Source organism: Arachis stenosperma, chromosome 1 (genome assembly GCF_014773155.1).
Source record: "Arachis stenosperma cultivar V10309 chromosome 1, arast.V10309.gnm1.PFL2, whole genome shotgun sequence".
NCBI lineage: Eukaryota > Viridiplantae > Streptophyta > Magnoliopsida > Fabales > Fabaceae > Arachis > Arachis stenosperma.
Window position 1 is genome coordinate 87,720,688 of NC_080377.1, and position 20,564 is coordinate 87,741,251.

The 20,564-nt window shown below is 38.4% G+C and overlaps 1 non-coding gene across 1 annotated transcript; it reads right to left on the reverse strand.

Annotated features, from left to right (window-relative positions):
* Positions 1-20,002: 20,002 nt before the first annotated feature.
* On the reverse strand, positions 20,003-20,106 carry LOC130949423 (small nucleolar RNA R71). Its single transcript, XR_009073383.1, has one exon. It is a non-coding gene; the product is annotated as a small nucleolar RNA R71 (small nucleolar RNA).
* Positions 20,107-20,564: the final 458 nt, after the last annotated feature.

Consider the following 20,564-nt stretch of genomic DNA (forward strand, 5'->3'; position numbering starts at 1 on the left):
AAACTAAACAAAACATGCTAAAAACTATATGAAAATGATGCCAAAAAGCGTATAAAATATCCGCTCATCAGGTGTCTTTTTAAGATAGACTGGGAGAAGGGTCCCTTTCAAAGACCATTAACTAGTCCCATTATTACCGCCTCAGTAGGTAGGTCTTGAATTTCCAAGCATAGTTTGTTGAATCTCTCCATGTTGTCTCTCAGGGGCTCTCCGATCTCTTGTTTGACTTCGAGTAGGTTGGGTGCATGCTTGAACTTATTTTTTTGAATTGAAAATTGGGTAAGGAATTTGTGCGCTAGGTCGTCGAAACTCGTAACCGGCTTAGGGGTCAGGCTGTCGAACAACTTCATAGCCACTTTTGTCAATGTCGTCGGGAAAGCCATACAATGGGTAGCGTCCGAAGCGTCAGCCAAGTACATCCGACTTTTGAAATTGCTGAGGTGGTGATTTGGATCGGTTGTCCCATCACATAGGTTCATGTCGGGGGTTTTAAAGTTTCTAGGAACTCTAGCCGGCATGATATCTTTTGTAAAAAGATCTTCTCCTCCTAACGGGGTATCTTCCTGATGCATGAAAACTTGTCTCTCAACAAATTTTCCTTCGGCAAGTATACCGAATTGTCGTTAAGTAAAACTCACAATAGAGTGAGGTCGAATCCCACAAGGATTGATTGGTCAAACAACTTTAGTTAGAAGAATGTGCTAGTTGAGCTAAACAAAATTTAGATTGAGATGCAGAAATTTAAATGACTGGAAAGTAAATAACATAAATTAAAGTGCAGAATCTTAAATGGGGATTTGGGGTAATGAGCATGAAATTAAATGGCAGAAAGTAAAGAGAATGGGTAAGATCAGAAATGGGGAGATCATTGGGTTCAGGAGATGTTGCATTCTCCGGATCAAGTTCATTCTCATCTCTTCCTCAATCAATGCATTCATTAATCTCCTTGGCAATCTTAAGTGATTGGATCCCAATTCCTTGGCAATCCAATCTCTCTAAGCTTGAACAATTGCCCAATTCCTTGATTTAATTGCTCATGGGAAGAGATGAAGTGTGGTCACTGATTATACCACATGTATTTCCAAATCAAAGTGTTGGGAGGATTACATGTCACTATATCCGCCCAAACCCCAATTTGGTCCAACATGAGAAAGCATTTCTAGCATGATCTCCTCATCCCTTTTCCAAGGCTCAAAGGATATCCAATTATAGAGAGTTTCTTTTCCAAGACAACTAAAAAAATTGAATTAAGCTTTCTAGTAAGATCAAGAGAAAAGAAAGAAGAAGAAGAATGAAAACTATAATTGATCCATCAAATTACAACAGAGCTCCCTAACCCAATGAAAGGGGTTTAGTTGTTCATAGCACTAGAAATGGAAAATGGCAGAAAAGAAGAATCCATGCTAAAAGTCCAGAAAAGTAAATCTATAGAGAGTAGTTTCCAAAAGTGCCAAGCTTCTCTATAGTTCAAAACTACCCCTATATATACTACTCCTCTTGATCTTCTAGTGAGTTCTTCAAGTCTTGGATGTGGGCTTTGGATCTTGAGTTGAAGCAGTTCTCATCTTTAGTGGGCCCAACTTGCAGAGAAAGATGAATTAGGCTTTGGGTATTTAGTAAGATTTAACGTTGATTTCCATTGTGGGTTCGAGAACGTTAGTGGCATTCACTTTTTCCACTAACGTTCCAACCTCATATATCCACATTAAATCCAACGTTAGTGGTCTTAACGTGACCAATAACGTTGCTTTCTCAAAACTTGGCTTATTGGGACTCACTTTTCCCAATAACGTTGGCTTAAACCCCTTCGCAAACGTTATTGGGAATCACTTTTCCCATTAACGTTGCTTAGTGCCCCTATGTTCCTACGTTAGAGTCCACGTTTGTATAGCTAACGTGACTCTTAACGTAGGTGTGATCCACCTTCGAGAGCGTTAGTGACACTCACCTTTGTCACTAACGCTCCATATGCCACATTCTCTATGTTAGAACTCACGTTAACTAAGTTAACGTGGCTTTTAACGTAGTAGTAAAGCCAACTTCCAACGTTAGTGACAAAAGTGAGTGTCACTAACGTTGGCTCTTTGATTTCAACTCCACGTTAACTTTCACGTTAATAGTCTTATCGTGAAAGTTAACGTAGGCAATGCTAGATGGTCCAACATTAGTGACAAAAGTGAGTGTCACTAACGTTGGCTTTTGTTTCTTCTTCCACGTTATAGTTCACGTTAACTAAGTTAACGTGACTCTTAACGTGGATCATTGCCAAGTTCTCCAACGTTATGGTGTTCACATTTACCATTAATGTTGGAGTTCCTTCTTCTTCTACGTTAACTACCACGTTCACTTAGTTAACGTGGCAAGTAACGTGAGCTTTGGTGGCTTCGCAGGCGTTATTGGTGATCACTTTTCTCATTAACGTTGCAAGCTTTACCAATCCACGTTAGTGTTCACGTTAACTAGGTTAACGTGAATACTAACGTGGTTCTTCCTTGCTTCCTTTGCCCTGAAAACAAGCAATTAAAGTGTATCAAAGCTCTAGCCAAAGTCATGAGATTATGCATCATCAATTTATCATGCAATTCTAGCAAAATACTCATGAAATTATGCAAAGTTCACAAAAGTTGCTTGAATCAAGGTGTGAGTGTAATTTCATCCAAAACTTGCCTTATTCACTAAGAAAATGCATGAAACTACCCTAAAACAGTAAAGAAAAGGTCAGTGACACTGGCCTAGATGCCCTAGCATCACAACACCAAACTTAAAGCTTGCTTGTCCCTAAGCAAGTACTGAACCATAAGAAGAATGAAATGAAATAACAAGAAGATGAGATAGAAGTAGCATTCTTGGTTTATGGGGTTTCATGCATAGCAACTTAGGTTCTTTCCTTCTAGGTTTCAAGCCTTTATCAAATCCTTAGTCACCTTCTTGATTGCATCCTTTGAGATTTCTTTCTTATTGATCCTTCCTTCTTTTTCAAAGTTATTTTTCTTTTTGCTAAGTGCTTTGTAAGAGGGCGACTCTTTATGATAAGCTTTCAGCCAACACTCCCAAACCAGTTGGTTTTAAGGTGCTAGGTGTTAAGACACCCATAAGGACTTACTCCCTCAAGTATCTTTCCCTCATACATACACACCACAGGCATATGATTTGTTATTTTTCCTTTCTTGAGACCTTGGTGTCTGGTGGATGAAATTGTGATCATCAACAATGGCTCCAAAGACTTGGTGCTCTTAAACATGAATTACACTTTGTCACAACTCCGCACAACTAACCAGCAAGTGTACTGGGTCGTCCAAGTAATACCTTACGTGAGTAAGGGTCGATCCCAAAGAGATTGTTGGTATGAAGCAAGCTATGGTCATCTTGTAAATCCCAGTCAGGTGGATTTAAATGGATTAAGAGATTATTGGTTTAAATAATGATATTAAAATAAATAGAAAATAAAGATAAAGTTACTCATGTAATTCAATGGTGGGAATTTCAGATAGGTGTATGGAGGTGCTGTGTTCCTTCTGAATTTTTGCTTTTCTACTTCTTCCTTCCAGGTTTTTTTCACTCCTTTCTATGGCAAGCTGTCTGTAGGGCATCACCAGTGTCAATGGCTACATCCCATCCTCTCAGTGAAAATGGTCCAAATGCTCTGTCACAGCACGGCTAATCATCTATCGGTTCTCAATCAGGTTGGAATAGAATCTCTTGATTCTTTTGCGTCTGTCACTAACGCCCAGCCTTCAGGAGTTTGAAGCTCGTCACAGTCATTCAATCCCGGAATCCTACTCAGAATACCACAGACAAGGTTAGACTTTCCGGATTCCCATGAATGCCGTCATCAATTCTAGCTTATACCACGAAAATTCTGATCAAGGAATCCAAGAGATATGCGCCCGGTTTAAGGTAGAACGGAAGTGGTTGTCAGTCACGTGCGTTCATAGGTGAGAATGATGATGAGTGTCACGGATCATCACATTTATCAAGTTGAAGTGTAATGAATATCTTAGAACAGGAATAAATCGAATTGGATAGAAAATAGTAGTAATTGTATTAAAACTTGAGGTACAGCAGAGCTCCACACCCTTAATCTATAGTGTGTAGAAACTCCACTGTTGAAAATACATAAGTGATGAAGGTCCAGGCATGGCCGAATGGCCAGCCCCCAAACGTGATCAATAGTCTCCTAAGATGAATAATAGAATAAAAATGAGACCAAAGATGTCTAATACAATAGTAAACTATCCTATTTATACTAGACTAGCAACTAGGGTTTACAGAAGTAAGTAATTGATGCATAAATCCACTTCCGGGGCCCACTTGGTGTGTGCTTGGGCTGAGCTTGATCTATCCACGAGCTGAGGCTTCTCTTGGAGTTGAACACCAAGTTGTAACGTGTTTTGGGCGTTCAACTCTGGTTCGTAACGTGTTTCTGGCGTTTGACTCCAGAATGCAGCATGGAACTGGCGTTGAGCGCCAGTTTACGTCATCTAATTACGATTAAAGTATGGACTATTATATATTGCTGGAAAGCTCTAGATGTCTACTTTCCAACGCCATTGAGAGCACGCATTTGGAGTTCTGTAGCTCCAAAAAATCCATTTTGAGTGCAGGGAGGTCAGATTCCAACAGCATCAGCAGTCTTTTGTCAGCCTCTTATCACAGTTGTGCTCAAGTCCCTCAATTTCAGCCAGAAAATATCTAAAATCACAGAAAAATACACAAACTCATAGTAAAGCCTAGAAATGTGAATTTAGCATAAAAAATAATGAAAACATCCCTAAAAGTAACTAGATCATGCTAAAAACTACCTAAAAATAATGTCAAAAAACGTATAAATTATCCGCTCATCACAACACCAAACTTAAATTGTTGCTTGTCCCCAAGCAACTGAAAATCAATTAGGATAAAAAGAAGAGAATATACTATAAATCTCAAAATATCAATGAATATTAATTCTAATTAGATGAGCGGGACTTGTAGCTTTTTGCTTCTGAACAGTTTTGGCATCTCACTTTTTCCTTTGAAGTCTAGAATGATTGGCTTCTCTAGGAATTTATAATTTCAGATAATGTTATTGATTCTCCTAGTTAAGTTTGTTGATTCTTGAACACAGCTACTTTTATGAGTCTTGGCCGTGGCCCTAAGCATTTTCTTTTCCAGTATTACCACCGGATACATAAATGCCACAGACACATGACTGGGTGAACCTTTTCAGATTGTGACTCAGCTTTGCTAGAGTCCCCAGTTAGAGGTGTCCAGAGCTCTTAAGCACACTCTTTTTGCCTTGGATCACGACTTTAACCACTCAGTCTCAAGCTTTTCACTTGGACCTGCATGCCACAAGCACATGGTTACGGACAGCTTGATTTAGCCGCTTAGGCCTGGATTTTATTTCCTTGGGCCCTCCTATCCATTGATGCTCAAAGCCTTGGATCCTTTTTACCATTGCCTTTTGTTTTTAAGAGCTATTGGCTTTTTTTGCTTGCTTTTTCTTTTTCTTTTTATTTTTTTTTGCAAATTTTTTTTTCTGCAAGTGATGAGCGGATAATTTATACGCTTTTTGGCATTGCTTTTAGGTAGTTTTTAGTAAGTTCAAGCTACTTTTAGGGATGTTTTCATTAGTTTTTATGTTAAATTCACATTTCTGAATTTTACTATGAGTTTGTGTGTTTTTCTGTGATTTCAGGTTATTTCTGGCTGAAATTGAGGGAATTGAGCAAAACTCTGATAGGAGGCTGACAAAGGACTGCTGATGCTGTTGGAATCTGACCTCCCTGCACACAAAATGGATTTTTTGGAGCTACAAAACTCTAAATGGCACGCTCTCAACGGCGTTGGAAAGTAGACATCTGGTGGACGAAATTGTGATCCATGTTCTTAATTATTTTGAGATGAAGGCTTCTAAGGGGCAGCAGCTGAATTCACAACTCCGTTCAACTAACCAGCAAGTGTACTGGGTCGTCCAAGTAATAAACCTTACGTGAGTAAGGGTCGAATCCACAGAGATTGTTGGTATGAAGCAAGCTATGGTCACCTTGCAAATCTCAGTTAGGCAGATTAAAGGGTAATTGTGATTATTGGAATAAATAATAAATAAAAAGGAATAATAAAAGGGATAGAAGACTTATGCAGATTCATTGGTGGGAATTTCAGATAAGTGCATGGAGATGTTGTATGGCTCACGGACGCCTGCTCTCCTACTGCTTCTACTCAATCCTTCTTACTCCTTTCCATGGCAAGCTGTGTATAGGGGTTCACCATCAGCGGTGGCTACTTTCAATCCTCTCGGGAAAATAATCCTATGCGGTTGTCAATCGCACGGCTAATCGTCTGGAGGCATCACCCATGGTTGATGGCTACATCCCATCCTCGCAGTGAAAACTAATGCTCACGCACTCTGTCACAGTACGGCTAATCACTGGTTGGTTCTCGCGCCTACTAGAATAGAATCCCTTGATTCTTTTGCGTCTGTCACTAACGCCCAGCACTTGCAAGTTTGGAGCACGTCACAGTCATTCATTACCGGAATCCTACTCGGAATACCACAGACAAGGTTAGACTTTCCGGATTCCCAGGATCCTACTCGGAATACCACAGACAAGGTGAGACTTTCCGGATCCTCATAAATGCCGCCATCTATCTAGCTTATACCACGAAGATTCTGTTGGGGAATCTAAGAGATACACATTCAAGCTCTGTTGCATGTAGAACGGAAGTGGTTGTCAATCACGCGCGTTCATGAGTGAGAATGATAATGAGGGTTATCTAACTCATCACATTCATCATGTTCTTGGGTGCGAATGAATATCTTGGAATAAGAATAAGAGAGATTTGAATAAAAGAAAATAGAACTTCATTAATACTTGAGGTACAGCAGAGCTCCACACCCTTAATCTATGGTGTGCAGAAACTCCACCGTTGAAAATACATAAGTGAAAGAGGTTCAGGCATGGCCGAATGGCCAGCCCTCTCCATGATCAAGTGACCGAATGAATAAAGACTTAAAGTGGTCAAAAGATGTCTAATACAATAGATAAATGTCCTATATATACTAGACTAGCTACTAGGGTTTACATGAGTAAGTAATTGATGCATAAATCCACTTCCGGGGCCCACTTGGTGTGTGTTTGGGCTGAGCTTCATCTATCCACGAGCTGAGGCTTCTCTTGGAGTTGAACTTCGAGTTATGACGTGTTTTGGGCGTTCAACTCCGGATCATGACGTTTTTCTGGCGTTTAACTCCAGACAGCAACATGTACTTGGCGTTCAACGCCATGTTACGTCGTCATTCTTCGAATAAAGTATGGACTATTATATATTGCCGGAAAGCCCTGGATGTCTACTTTCCAACGCCGTTGAGAACGCGCCAATTGGAGTTCTGTAGCTCCAGAAAATCCATTTCGAGTGCAGGGAGGTCAGAATCCAACAGCATCAGCAGTCCTTTTGTCAGCCTTTTTCAGAGTTTTGCTCAAATCCCTCAATTTCAGTCAGAATTTACCTGAAATCACAGAAAAACACACAAACTCATAGTAAAGTTCAGAAATGTGAATTTAACATAAAAACTAATGAAAACATCCCTAAAAGTAGCTTAAACTTACTAAAAACTATGTAAAAACAATGCCAAAAAGCGTATAAATTATCCGCTCATCACAACACCAAACTTAAATTGTTGCTTGTCCCCAAGCAACTGAAAATCAAACAGGATAAAAAGAAGAGAATATACTATAAAGTCCAAAATATCACTGAATATTAATTTAATTACATGAGCGGGACTTGTAGCTTTTTGCTTCTGAACAGTTTTGGCATCTCACTTTTTCCTTTGAAGTTCAGAGTGATTGGCATCTCTAGGAACTTAGAATTTTGGATAGTGTTATTGACTTTCCTAGTTAAGCATGTTGATTCTTGAACACAGCTACTTATGAGTCTTGGCTGTGGCCCTAAGCACTTTGTTTTCCAGTATTACCACCGGATACATAAATGCCACAGACACATAACTGGGTGAACCTTTTTAGATTGTGACTCAGCTTTGCTAGAGTCCCCAGTTAGTGGTGTCCAGAGCTCTTAAGCACACTCTTTTTGCTTTGGATCACGACTTTAACCACTCAGTCTCAAGCTTTTCACTTGGACCTTCATGACACAAGCACATGGTTAGGGACAGCTTGATCTAGCCGCTTAGGCCTGGATTTTATTTCCTTGGGCCCTCCTATCCATTGATGCTCAAAGCCTTGGATCCTTTTTACCCTTGCCTTTTGGTTTTAAAGGCTATTGGCTTTTTCTGCTTGCTTTTTCTTTTTCTTTCTATATTTTTATTTTTATTTTTTTATTTTTTTTCGCAAGCTTCTTCTTGTTCACTGCTTTTTCTTGCTTCAAGAATCAATTTCATGATTTTTCAGATCCTCAATAACATTTCTCTTTGTTCATCATTCTTTCAAGAGCCAACAATTTTAACATTCATAAACAACAAGATCAAAAGACATATGCACTGTTCAAGCATTCATTCAGAAAACAAAAGTATTGCCACCACATCAATATAATTAAACTAAATTCAAGGATAAATTCGAAATTCATGTACTTCTTGTTCTTTTGAATTAAAACATTTTTCTTTTAAGAGAGGTGAAGGATTAATGGAATTTTTTCATAGCTTTAAGACATAGTTACTACATACTAATGATCATGAAGTAGAGACACAAAACATAAATAGACATATAACATAAAAAACCAAAAAACAAAGAAATAAGAACAAGGAATGAGTCCACCTTAGTGGCGTCTTCTTCTTGAAGGACCAATGATGTTCTTCAACTCTTCTATGTCCCTTCCTTGCCTTTGTTGCTCCTCCCTCATTGCTCTTTGATCTTCTCTTATTTCTTGGAGAATGATGGAGTGCTCATGATGTTCCACCCTTAATTGTTCAACATTATGGCTCAAATCTTCCAAGGAGGTGTTGAGTTGCTCCCAATAATTGTTAGGAGGAAAGTGCATTCCTTGAGGCATTTGTTGATGATGAACTTCCTCATGTTCTTCTTGAGGGCCGTGAGGAACTTCTCTTGTTTGCTCCATCCTTTTCTTGGTGATGGGCTTGTCTTCTTCAATGGAGATATCTCCTTCTATGATAACTCCAGCTGAGTAACATAGATGGCATATAAGGTGGGGGAAGGCTAGCCGTGCCATGTGTGAAGGCTTGTCGGCTATTTTGTAGAGTTCATTGGAGATGACTTCATGAACTTCTACTTCCTCTCCAATCATGATGTTATGAATCATGATGGCCCGATCCACAGTAACTTCAGATCGGTTGCTTGTAGGGATGATGGATCTTTGGATGAACTCCAACCATCCTCTAGCTACAGGCTTGAGGTCCAGTCTTCTTAGTTGGACTGGCTTGCCTTTGGAGTCTATTCTCCATTGGGCGCCTTCCACACAAATGTCCATTAGGACTTGGTCCAACCTTTGATTAAAGTTGACCTTTCTTGTGTAGGGGCGTTCATCACCTTGCATCATGGGTAAGTGAAACGCCAACCTCACATTTTTCGGACTAAAATCCAAGTATTTCCCCCTAACCATTGTGAGATAATTCTTTGGACTTGGGTTCATACCTTGGTCATGGTTCCTAGTGATCCATGCATTGGCATAGAACTCTTGAACCATCAATATTCCGACTTGTTGCATGGGGTTGGTTATGACTTCCCACCCTCTTCTTTGGATCTCATGTCGGATTTCCGGAAACTCATTCTTTTTGAGTTTGAAAGGGACCTCAGGGATCACCTTCTTCTTTGCCACAACATCATAGAAGTGGTCTTGATGGCTCTTGGAGATGAATCTTTCCATCTCCCATGACTCGGAGGTGGAAGCTTTTGCCTTCCCTTTCCCTTTTCTAGAGGAAACTCCGGCCTTAGGTGCCATTGATGGTAATGGAAAAACAAAAAGCTTAAGCTTTTACCACACCAAACTTAAAATTTTGCTCGTCCTCGAGCAAGAAAGAAAAGAAAAGTAGAAGAAGAAGAAGAGAATATGGTAGAGAGGGAGAGAAGTAGGTTCGGCTATATGGGAGAAGAAGGGATTTGTGTTGTGTGAAAATGAAGAAGAATGGAAGGTTATTTATAGGGAGAGGGAGGGTGGGTGTTCGGCCATTTTGGGTGGGAATGGGTGAGAAATTGAATTTGAATTTTATGAGGGTAGGTGGGGTTTATGGGGAAGAGGTGGTTGATGTGAATGGTGAATGGGGTAATTGGGAAGAGGAATTGAGGTGATTGATGAAGAAGATGTTGGGAAGTGTGACATGGGGAAGAGTAATCACATTCACAAAAACTAGGATTAGGAGGTAAGGTGGGAATATGTTAGGTGGGGATCCTGTGGGGTCCACAGATCCTGAGGTGAGGATCCTGTGGGGTCCACAGATCCTGAGGTGAAAACAAATACCATTCCTTCACCATATAGGCATGTAACATGCCTTCATGCATCATCCTGGCGTTCAAACGCCCATTGGTGCATGTTCTGGGCATTCAACGCCCATGTAATGCATGTTTCTGGCGTTGAACGCCAGTTTCATGCTTGTTCCTGGCGTTCAGCGCCAGCTTGTCCTCTTCGTGCACCATCCTGGCGTTTAACGCCAGGTTGTTGCTTGTTTTGGGCGTTCAACGCCAGAATGGTGCTCTGTTCTGGCGTTGAACGCCAGACAGATGCATCTTACTGGCGTTGAACGCCAGTCTGCGCTACCTCCAGGGTGAAAAAATTTTTTTCTTCTGTTTTTGACTCTGTTTTTAATTTTTTTGATTTTTTCGTGACTCCTTATGATCATGTACCTAATAAAACACAAAAATAACAAAGAAACAAAATAAAATAAAATTAGATAAATAAAATTGGGTTGCCTCCCAACAAGCGCTTCTTTAATGTCAATAGCTTGACAGTGGCTTTCATGGAGCCACATGGTGATCAGGTCAATTTAGTGTGTAGTCCCAACACCAAACTTAGAGTTTGGATAATGGGTTAGAACACCAAACTTAGAGTTTGGTTGTGGCTTCACAACACCAAACTTAGAGTTTGACTGTGTGGGCTCTTCTTGACTCTGAACTGAGAGAAGCTCTTCATGCTTACTCTCTTTTGTCACAGAGGGATGGCCATGTGCCTGAAACACAAGGTAGTCCCCATTCAATTGAAGGATTAACTCACCTCTGTTGACATCTATCACAGCTCCTGCTGTGGCTAGGAAAGGTCTTCCTAGGATGATGCATTCATCATCTTCCTTCCTAGTGTCTAGGATTATGAAATCAGTAGGGATATAAAGGCCTTCAACCTTTACTAGCACGTCCTCCACTATTCCATAAGCTTGTCTTATGGACTTGTCTGCCAATTGTAATGAGAACAAGGCAGGTTGTACCTCAATGATCCCCAGCTTCTCCATTACAGAGAGTGGCATAAGATTTATCCCTGACCCCAGATCACATAGAGCTTTTTCAAAGCTCATGGTGCCAATGGTGCAAGGTATTAAGAACTTGCCAGGATCTTGTTTCTTTTGAGGTAGAGTTCTCTGAATCCAAGTATCTAGTTCACTAATGAGCAAGGGAGGTTCACTTTCCAAAGTCTCATTACCAAACAGCTTGGCATTCAGTTTCATGATAGCTCCTAAGTATTGAGCAACTTGCTCTCCAGTCACATCTTCATTCTCTTCAGAGGATGAATATTCTTCAAAGCTCATGAATGGCAGAAGGAGATTTAAAGGAATCTCTATGGTCTCTAGATGAGCCTCAGATTCCTCAGGATCCTTAATAGGAAACTCCTTCTTGCTTGAGGAAGGTCCCAGGAGGTCTTCCTCACTAGGATTTTCGTCCTCCTCCTCCTTTGTGCATTCGGCCATATTGACTATGTCAATGGCCTTGCATTCTCCTTTTGGATTTTCTTCTGTATTACTTGGGAGAATACTAGGAGGAGTTTCAATGACTTTCTTACTCAGCTGGCCCACTTGTGCCTCCAGATTTCTAATGGAGGATCTTGTTTCATTCATGAAACTGAAAGTGGCCTTTGACAGATCAGAGACTATATTGGCTAAATTAGAATTGTTTTGTTCAGAGTTCTCTGTCTGTTGCTGAGAAGATGATGGATATGGCTTACTATTGTTCAGCCTATTGCGTCCACCATTGTTAAAGCCTTGTTGAGGCTTTTGCTGATCCTTCCATGAGAAATTTGGGTGATTTCTCCATGATGAGTTGTAGGTGTTTCCATAAGGTTCACCCATGTAATTAACCTCTGCCATGGCAGGGTTCTCAGGATCATAAGCTTCTTCAGAAGCTGCCTCTCTAGTACTGTTGGATGCATGTTGAAATCCATTCAGATTTTGAGAGATCATGTTGACCTGTTGAGTCAACAGTTTGTTCTGAGCCAATATGGCATTCAGAGCATCAATTTCAAGAACTCCTTTCTTCTGAGGTACCCCATTGTTCACAGAATTCCTCTCAGAAGTATACATGAGCTGGTTGTTTGCAACCATGTCAATGAGTTCTTGAGCCTCTCCAGGCGTTTTCTTCAGGTGAATAGATCCACCTGCAGAATGGTCTAATGACATTTTCAAAAATTCAGAGAGACCATAATGGAAGATATCTAATATGGTCCATTCTGAAAACATGTCAGATGGACATCTTTTGGTCAGCTGCTTGTATCTTTCCCAAGCTTCATAGAGGGATTCACCATCTTTTTGTTTGAAGGTTTGAACATCCACTCTCAGCTTGCTCAGCTTTTGAGGAGGAAAGAATTTATCCAAGAAGGCAGTGACCAGCTTATCCCATGAGTCCAGGCTATCCTTGGGTTGTGAATCCAACCATACTCTAGCTCTGTCTCTTACAGCAAAAGGGAAAAGCATGAGTCTGTAGACTTCAGGATCAACTCCATTTGTCTTTACAGTCTCACAGATCTGCAAGAACTCAGTTAAAAACTGATAAGGATCTTTAGATGGAAGTCCATAAAACTTGCAGTTTTGTTGCATTAATGCAACTAGCTGAGGTTTCAGCTCAAAGTTATTGGCTCCAATGGCAGGAATGGAGATGCTTCTTCCATCAAACTTGGACGTTGGCTTTGTGAAGTCACCAAGCATTCTCCTTGCATTATTATTATTTCCGTCTGCCATCTCTTTCTCTTGTTCGAAAATTTCTAGAAGGTTTCTTCTGGATTGTTGTAATTTAGCTTCTCTTAATTTTCTCTTCAGAGTCCTTTCAGGTTCTGGATCAATTTCAACAAGAGTGCCTTTATCCCTGTTCCTACTCATATGAAAGAGAAGAAAACAGGAAAAGAAAGAGGAATCCTCTATGTCACAGTATAGAGATTCCTTTATGTTAGTAGAAAAAGAAAGCGGAAGAAGAATGAAGATAGAGGTTCGGATTTTTATATGAGGAGAGGTGAAGAGAAGTGTTAGTAATTAATTAATTAAATAGAAGAAGAAAAGAGAAAAGAGAGATTTCAAAATTAATTTTTGAAAAATGGTTAGTGATTTTCGAAAATTAGAGATAAGTTGTAATTAAAATTAAAACATAAAACAATTAATTAATTAAAAAAATTTTTTGAAAAAGAGAGAGATATTTTCGAAAATTAGAGAGGGAAAAGTAGTTAGGTAGTTTTGAAAAAGATAAGAAACAAACAAGAAGTTAGTTAGTTGATTGAAAAAGATTTGAAATCAAATTTGAAAAAGATAAGAAGATAGCAAGTTAGATAAGATATTTTTGAAATCAAATTTTGAAAAAGATAAAATTTTTGAAAAAGATCAAATAAAAGATAAAAAGATTTAATTCAAAAATTTTGAAATTACTTACTTCACTAACAAGAAACTACAAGATAAGATTCTAGAACTTAAAGATTGAACCTTTCTTAACAAGAAAGTAACAAACTTCAAATTTTTTTTGAACCAATCACATTAATTATTAGTGAATTTTCGAAATTTACATATAAAGATAAGAAAAAGATTTTGAAAATAATTTGAAAAAGATTTTGAAAAGATAAGATTTTTAAAATTGAAATTTTGACTTAACTTGTAAGAAATAACTAATTTTGAAAAATTTTTTGACCAAGTCAACCCAAAATTTCGAAAATTTGGAGGGAAATAAGGAAAAGATATTTTTTTGATTTTTGAATTTTTAATTATTATGAGAGAGAAAAACAACAAAAATACTTTATGCATGAAATTTTTAGATCAAAACCATGAGTGCATGCAAGAATGCTATGAATGTCAAGATGAACACCAAGAACACTTTGAAGATCATGATGAACATCAAGAACATAATTTTGAAAAATTTTTGATGCAAAGAAAACATGCAAGACACCAAACTTAGAAATCTTTAATGCATGGAAGATATGAATGCAAAAATGCATATGAAAAACAAGAAACAACACAAAACAAGAGATCATCAAGATCAAACAAGAGGACTTATCAAGAACAACTTGAAGATCATGAAGAACACTTTGAATGCATGGATTTTCGAAAAATGCAAGAAAAATTTTTAAAAGCATGCAATTGACACCAAACTTAAAAATTGACTCAAGACTCAAACAAGAAACACAAAATATTTTTGATTTTTATGATTTTCTAATTTTTTTGGATTTTTATTAATTTTTTTCGAAAATAAAGGTTGAGAAAAACGAAAAATAAACGAAAAATTTTGAAAAAGATTTTTGAAAAGAAAATTACCTAATCTGAGCAACAAGATGAACCGTCAGTTGTCCATACTCGAACAATCCCCGGCAACGGCGCCAAAAACTTGGTGGACAAAATTGTGATCCATGTTCTTAATTATTTTGAGATGAAGGCTTCTAAGGGGCAGCAGCTGAATTCACAACTCCGTTCAACTAACCAGCAAGTGTACTAGGTCGTCCAAGTAATAAACCTTACGTGAGTAAGGGTCGAATCCACAGAGATTGTTGGTATGAAGCAAGCTATGGTCACCTTGCAAATCTCAGTTAGGCAGATTAAAGGGTAATTGTGATTATTGGAATAAATAATAAATAAAAAGGAATAATAAAAGGGATAGAAGACTTATGCAGATTCATTGGTGGGAATTTCAGATAAGTGCATGGAGATGCTGTATGGCTCACGGACGCCTGCTCTCCTACTGCTTCTACTCAATCCTTCTTACTCCTTTCCATGGCAAGCTGTGTATAGGGGTTCACCATCAGCGGTGGCTACTTTCAATCCTCTCGGGAAAATAATCCTATGCGGTTGTCAATCGCACGGCTAATCGTCTGGAGGCATCACCCATGGTTGATGGCTACATCCCATCCTCGCAGTGAAAACTAATGCTCACGCACTCTGTCACAGTACGGCTAATCACTGGTTGGTTCCCGCGCCTACTGGAATAGAATCCCTTGATTCTTTTGCGTCTGTCACTAACGCCCAGCACTTGCAAGTTTGGAGCACGTCACAGTCATTCATTACCGGAATCCTACTCGGAATACCACAGACAAGGTTAGACTTTCCGGATTCCCAGGATCCTACTCGAATACCACAGACAAGGTGAGACTTTCCGGATCCTCATAAATGCCGCCATCTATCTAGCTTATACCACGAAGATTCTGTTGGGGAATCTAAGAGATACACATTCAAGCTCTGTTGCATGTAGAACGGAAGTGGTTGTCAATCACGCGCGTTCATGAGTGAGAATGATAATGAGGGTTATCTAACTCATCACATTCATCATGTTCTTGGGTGCGAATGAATATCTTGGAATAAGAATAAGAGAGATTTGAATAAAAGAAAATAGAACTTCATTAATACTTGAGGTACAGCAGAGCTCCACACCCTTAATCTATGGTGTGCAGAAACTCCACCGTTGAAAATACATAAGTGAAAGAGGTTCAGGCATGGCCGAATGGCCAGCCCTCTCCATGATCAAGTGACCGAATGAATAAAGACTTAAAGTGGTCAAAAGATGTCTAATACAATAGATAAATGTCCTATATATACTAGACTAGCTACTAGGGTTTACATGAGTAAGTAATTGATGCATAAATCCACTTTCGGGGCCCACTTGGTGTGTGTTTGGGCTGAGCTTGATCTATCCACGAGCTGAGGCTTCTCTTGGAGTTGAACTTCGAGTTATGACGTGTTTTGGGCGTTCAACTCCGGATCATGACGTTTTTCTGGCGTTTAACTCCAGACAGCAACATGTACTTGGCGTTCAACGCCAAGTTACGTCGTCATTCTTCGAATAAAGTATGGACTATTATATATTGCCGGAAAGCCCTGGATGTCTACTTTCCAACACCGTTAAGAACGCGCCAATTGGAGTTCTGTAGCTCCAGAAAATCCATTTCGAGTGCAGGGAGGTCAGAATCCAACAGCATCAGCAGTCCTTTTGTCAGCCTTTTTCAGAGTTTTGCTCAAATCCCTCAATTTCAGTCAGAATTTACCTGAAATCACAGAAAAACACACAAACTCATAGTAAAGTCCAGAAATGTGAATTTAACATAAAAACTAATGAAAACATCCCTAAAAGTAGCTTAAACTTACTAAAAACTATGTAAAAACAATGCCAAAAAGCGTATAAATTATCCGCTCATCAACATCCAGAGCTTTCCAGCAATATATAATAGTCTATACTTTATTCGGGAATTGACGACGTAAAGTGGCGCTCAACGCCAAGTACATGCTGCTGTCTGGAGTTAAACGCCAGAAATACGTCATAACCCGGAGTTGAACGCCAGAAACACGCTATAACTCGGCGTTCAACTCCAATAAATGCCTCAGCTCGTGGATAGATCAAGCTCAGCCCAAGCATACACCAAGTGGACCCCGGAAGTGGATTTATGCATCAATTACTTACTCATGTAAACCCTAGTAGCTAGTCTAGTATATATAGGACATTTAACTATTGTATTAGTCGTCTCTTTTGACCACGTTTCATCTTTGGTCTCAGCTTTGTTTTTATTCTTCATCTTGAGAGGCTATTGATCACGTTTTAGGGGGCTGGCCATTCGGCCATGCCTGAACCTTTCACTTATGTATTTTCAATGGTGGAGTTTCTGCACACCATAGATTAAGGGTGTGGAGCTCTGCTGTACCTCAAGTTTCAATACAATTACGATTACTTTCTATTCAATTCTCTTTTATTCTTATTCCAAGATATACGTTGCACTTCAACTTGATGAATGTGATGATCCGTGACACTCATCATCATTCTCACCTATGAACGCGTGTGACTGACAACCACTTCCGTTCTACTTTAGGCCGGGCGCATATCTCTTAGATTCTCCAACAGAATCTTCGTGGTATAAGCTAGATAGATGGCGGCATTCATAGAGATCCGGAAAGTCTAACCTTGTCTGTGGTATTCCGAGTAGGATCCCGGGAATCCAGAAAGTCTAACCTTGTCCGTGGTATTCCGAGTAGGATTCCGGTATTGAATGACTGTGACGAGCTTCAAACTCCTGAAGGCTGGGCATTAGTGACAGACGCCAAAGAATCAAGGGATTCTATTCCAACCTGATTGAGAACCGACAGATGATTAGCCGTGCTGTGACAGAGCATTTGGACCATTTTCACTGAGAGGATGGGATGTAGCCATCGGCAAAGGGTGATGCCTCCAGACGATTAGCCATACAGTGACAACGCATAGGACCATTTTCCCGAGAGGATGAAAAGTAGCCATTGACGACGGTGATGCCCTACATACAGCTTGCCATGGAAAGGGGTAAGAAGGATTGGATGAAAGCAATAGGAAAACAGAGATTCGAGAGGATTCTAGCATCTCCATACGCCTATCTGAAATTTCCACTATTGATTTACATAAGTATTTCTATCCTATTTTATTTTCTGTTTATTATTTATTTTCGAACTTATCATAAACCATTTAATCTGCCTAACTGAGATTTACAAGGTGACCATAGCTTGCTTCATACCAACAATCTCTGTGGGATCGACCCTTACTCACGTAAGGTTTATTACTTGGATGACCCAGTACACTTGTTGGTTAGTTGAACGGAGTTGTGGAAAGAAAGTGCTGAGTTAATTTTTTTTTGCACATGCCAAAGAGCCATTATTGTTGATCACAATTTCGTCCACCAAGTTTTTGCCGCCGTTGCCAGGGATTGTTCGAGTATGGACAACTGACGGTTCATCTTGTTGCTCAGATTAGGTAATTTTCTTTTCAAAAATCTTTTTCAAATTTTTTTCTTTTCTTTTTCGTTTTTTCCAAAAATATTTTCGAAAAAGATTGATAAAAATCCAAAAAAATTTATAAAATCATAAAAACCAAAAATATTTTGTGTTTCTTGTTTGAGTCTTGAGTCAATTTTTAAGTTTGGTGTCAATTGCATGCTTTAAAAATTGTTTCTTGCATTTTTCAAAAATTCATGCATTCATAGTGTTCTTCATGATCTTCAACTTGTTCTTGGTAAGTCTTCTTGTTTGATCTTGATATTTTCTTGTTTTGTGTTGTTTGTTGTTTTTCATATGCATTTTTTGTTTGTTAGAGTCCGTGCATTAAAGATTTCTAAGTTTGGTGTCTTGCATGTTTTCTTTGCATAAAAAATTTTTCAAAATTATGTTCTTGATGTTCATCATGATCTTCAAAGTGTTCTTGGTGTTCATCTTGACATTCATAGTGTTCTTGCATGCATCATGTGTTTGATCCAAAATTTTCATGTTTTGGGTCATGTTTGTGTTTTTCTCTCTCATAATTAAAAATTCAAAAATAAAAAATATCTTTCCTTTTTCTCTCCAAATTTTCGAAATTTTGGGTTGACTTGGTCAAAAATTTTTAAAATTAGTTGTTTCTTACAAGTCAAGTCAAATTTTCAAAAATTTAAAAATCTTATCTTTTCAAAATCTTTTTCAAAAATCATATCTTTTCCAATTTTTCCTCTTTTTCGAAAATTTCAAAAATCTTTTTCAAAATATTTTCAAAATCTTTTTTTTATCTTTATATCAAATTTTCGAAAATTAGCTAACAATTAATGTGATTGATTCAAAAATTTGAAGTTTGTTACTTGCTTGTTAAGAAAGGTTCAATCTTTAAGTTCTAGAATCTTATCTTTTAGTTTCTTGTTAGTAATTAATTTTAATTTAAAATTAAATCTTTTTCAAACATATCTTATCATATCTTATCTTTTTCAAAATTTTATCTTTTTCAGAAATTTGATTTTAAAATATCTTATCTAACTTCTTATCTTCTTATCTTTTTAAAATTTGATTTTAATATCTTTTTCAACTAACTATTTGACTTTTTGTTTGTTTCTTATCTTTTTCAAAACCACCTAACTACTTTTCCCTCTCTAATTTTTGAAAACATCTCACCTCTTTTTTTCAAAAATTCTTTTTGTTCTAAATTTTAATTTTAATTATATCTTATCTTTAATTTTCAAAAATTACTAACCCCTTTTTCAAATTAATTTCGAATTTTTCTATCCCTTCTCACTTATTCTATTTAATTATTTAATTACTAACACTTCTCTTCACCTCTCTCCATCTAAATATCCGAACCCACTCTTCTACATTCTTCTCCCCTTTCTTCTTCTACTAACATAAAGGAATCTCTATACTGTGACTTAAAGGATTCCTCTTTCTTTTCCTGCTTTCTTCTCTTTCATATGAGCAGGAACAAGGAAAAAGGCACTCTTGTTGAAATTGATCCAGAACCTGAAAGGACTCTGAAGAGAAAATTAAGAGAAGCTAAGTTACAACAATCTAAAGGTAACCTTTCAGAAATATTAGAGCAAGAGAAGCATCTCCATTCCTGCCATTGGAGCCAATAATTTTGAGCTTAAGCCTCAACTAGTTGCTTTAATGCAACAGAACTGCAAGTTTTATGGACTTCCATCTGAAGATCCTTACCAGTTTTTAACTGAGTTCTTGCAGATTTGTGAGACTGTTAAGACGAATGGAGTTGATTCTGAAGTATACAGACTCATGCTTTTCCCTTTTCCTATAAGAGACAGAGCTAGAATATGGTTGGATTCACAACCTAAGGATAGCCTGGACTATTGGGATAAGCTGGTCACGGCCTTCTTGGATAAATTCTTTCCTCCTCAAAAGCTGAGCAAGCTTAGAGTGGATGTTCAGACCTTCAAACAAAAAGATGGTGAATCCCTCTATGAAGCTTGGGAAAGATACAAGCAGTTGACCAAAAGGTGTCCATCTGACATGTTTTCAGAATGGACCATATTAGATATATTCTATTATGGTCTATCTGAATTTTCGAAAATGTCATTGGATCATTCTGCAAGTGGATCAATTCACCTAAAGAAAACGCCTGCAGAAGCTCAAGAACTAATTAACATGGTTGCAAATAACCAGTTCATGTACACTTCTGAGAGGAATTCTGTGAATAATGGGACGCCACAGAGGAAGGGAGTTCTTGAAATTGATGCTCTGAATGCCATATTGGCTCAGAACAAAGTGTTGACTCAGCAAGTCAACATGATCTCTCAAAGTCTGAATGGATGGCAAAATGCATCCAACAGTACTAAAGAGGCAGCTTCTGAAGAAGCTTATGATCCTGAGAACCCTGCAATGGCAGAGGTTAATTACATGGGTGAACCTTATGGAAACACCTATAATTCATCATGGAGAAATCATCCAAATTTCTCATGGAAGGATCAAC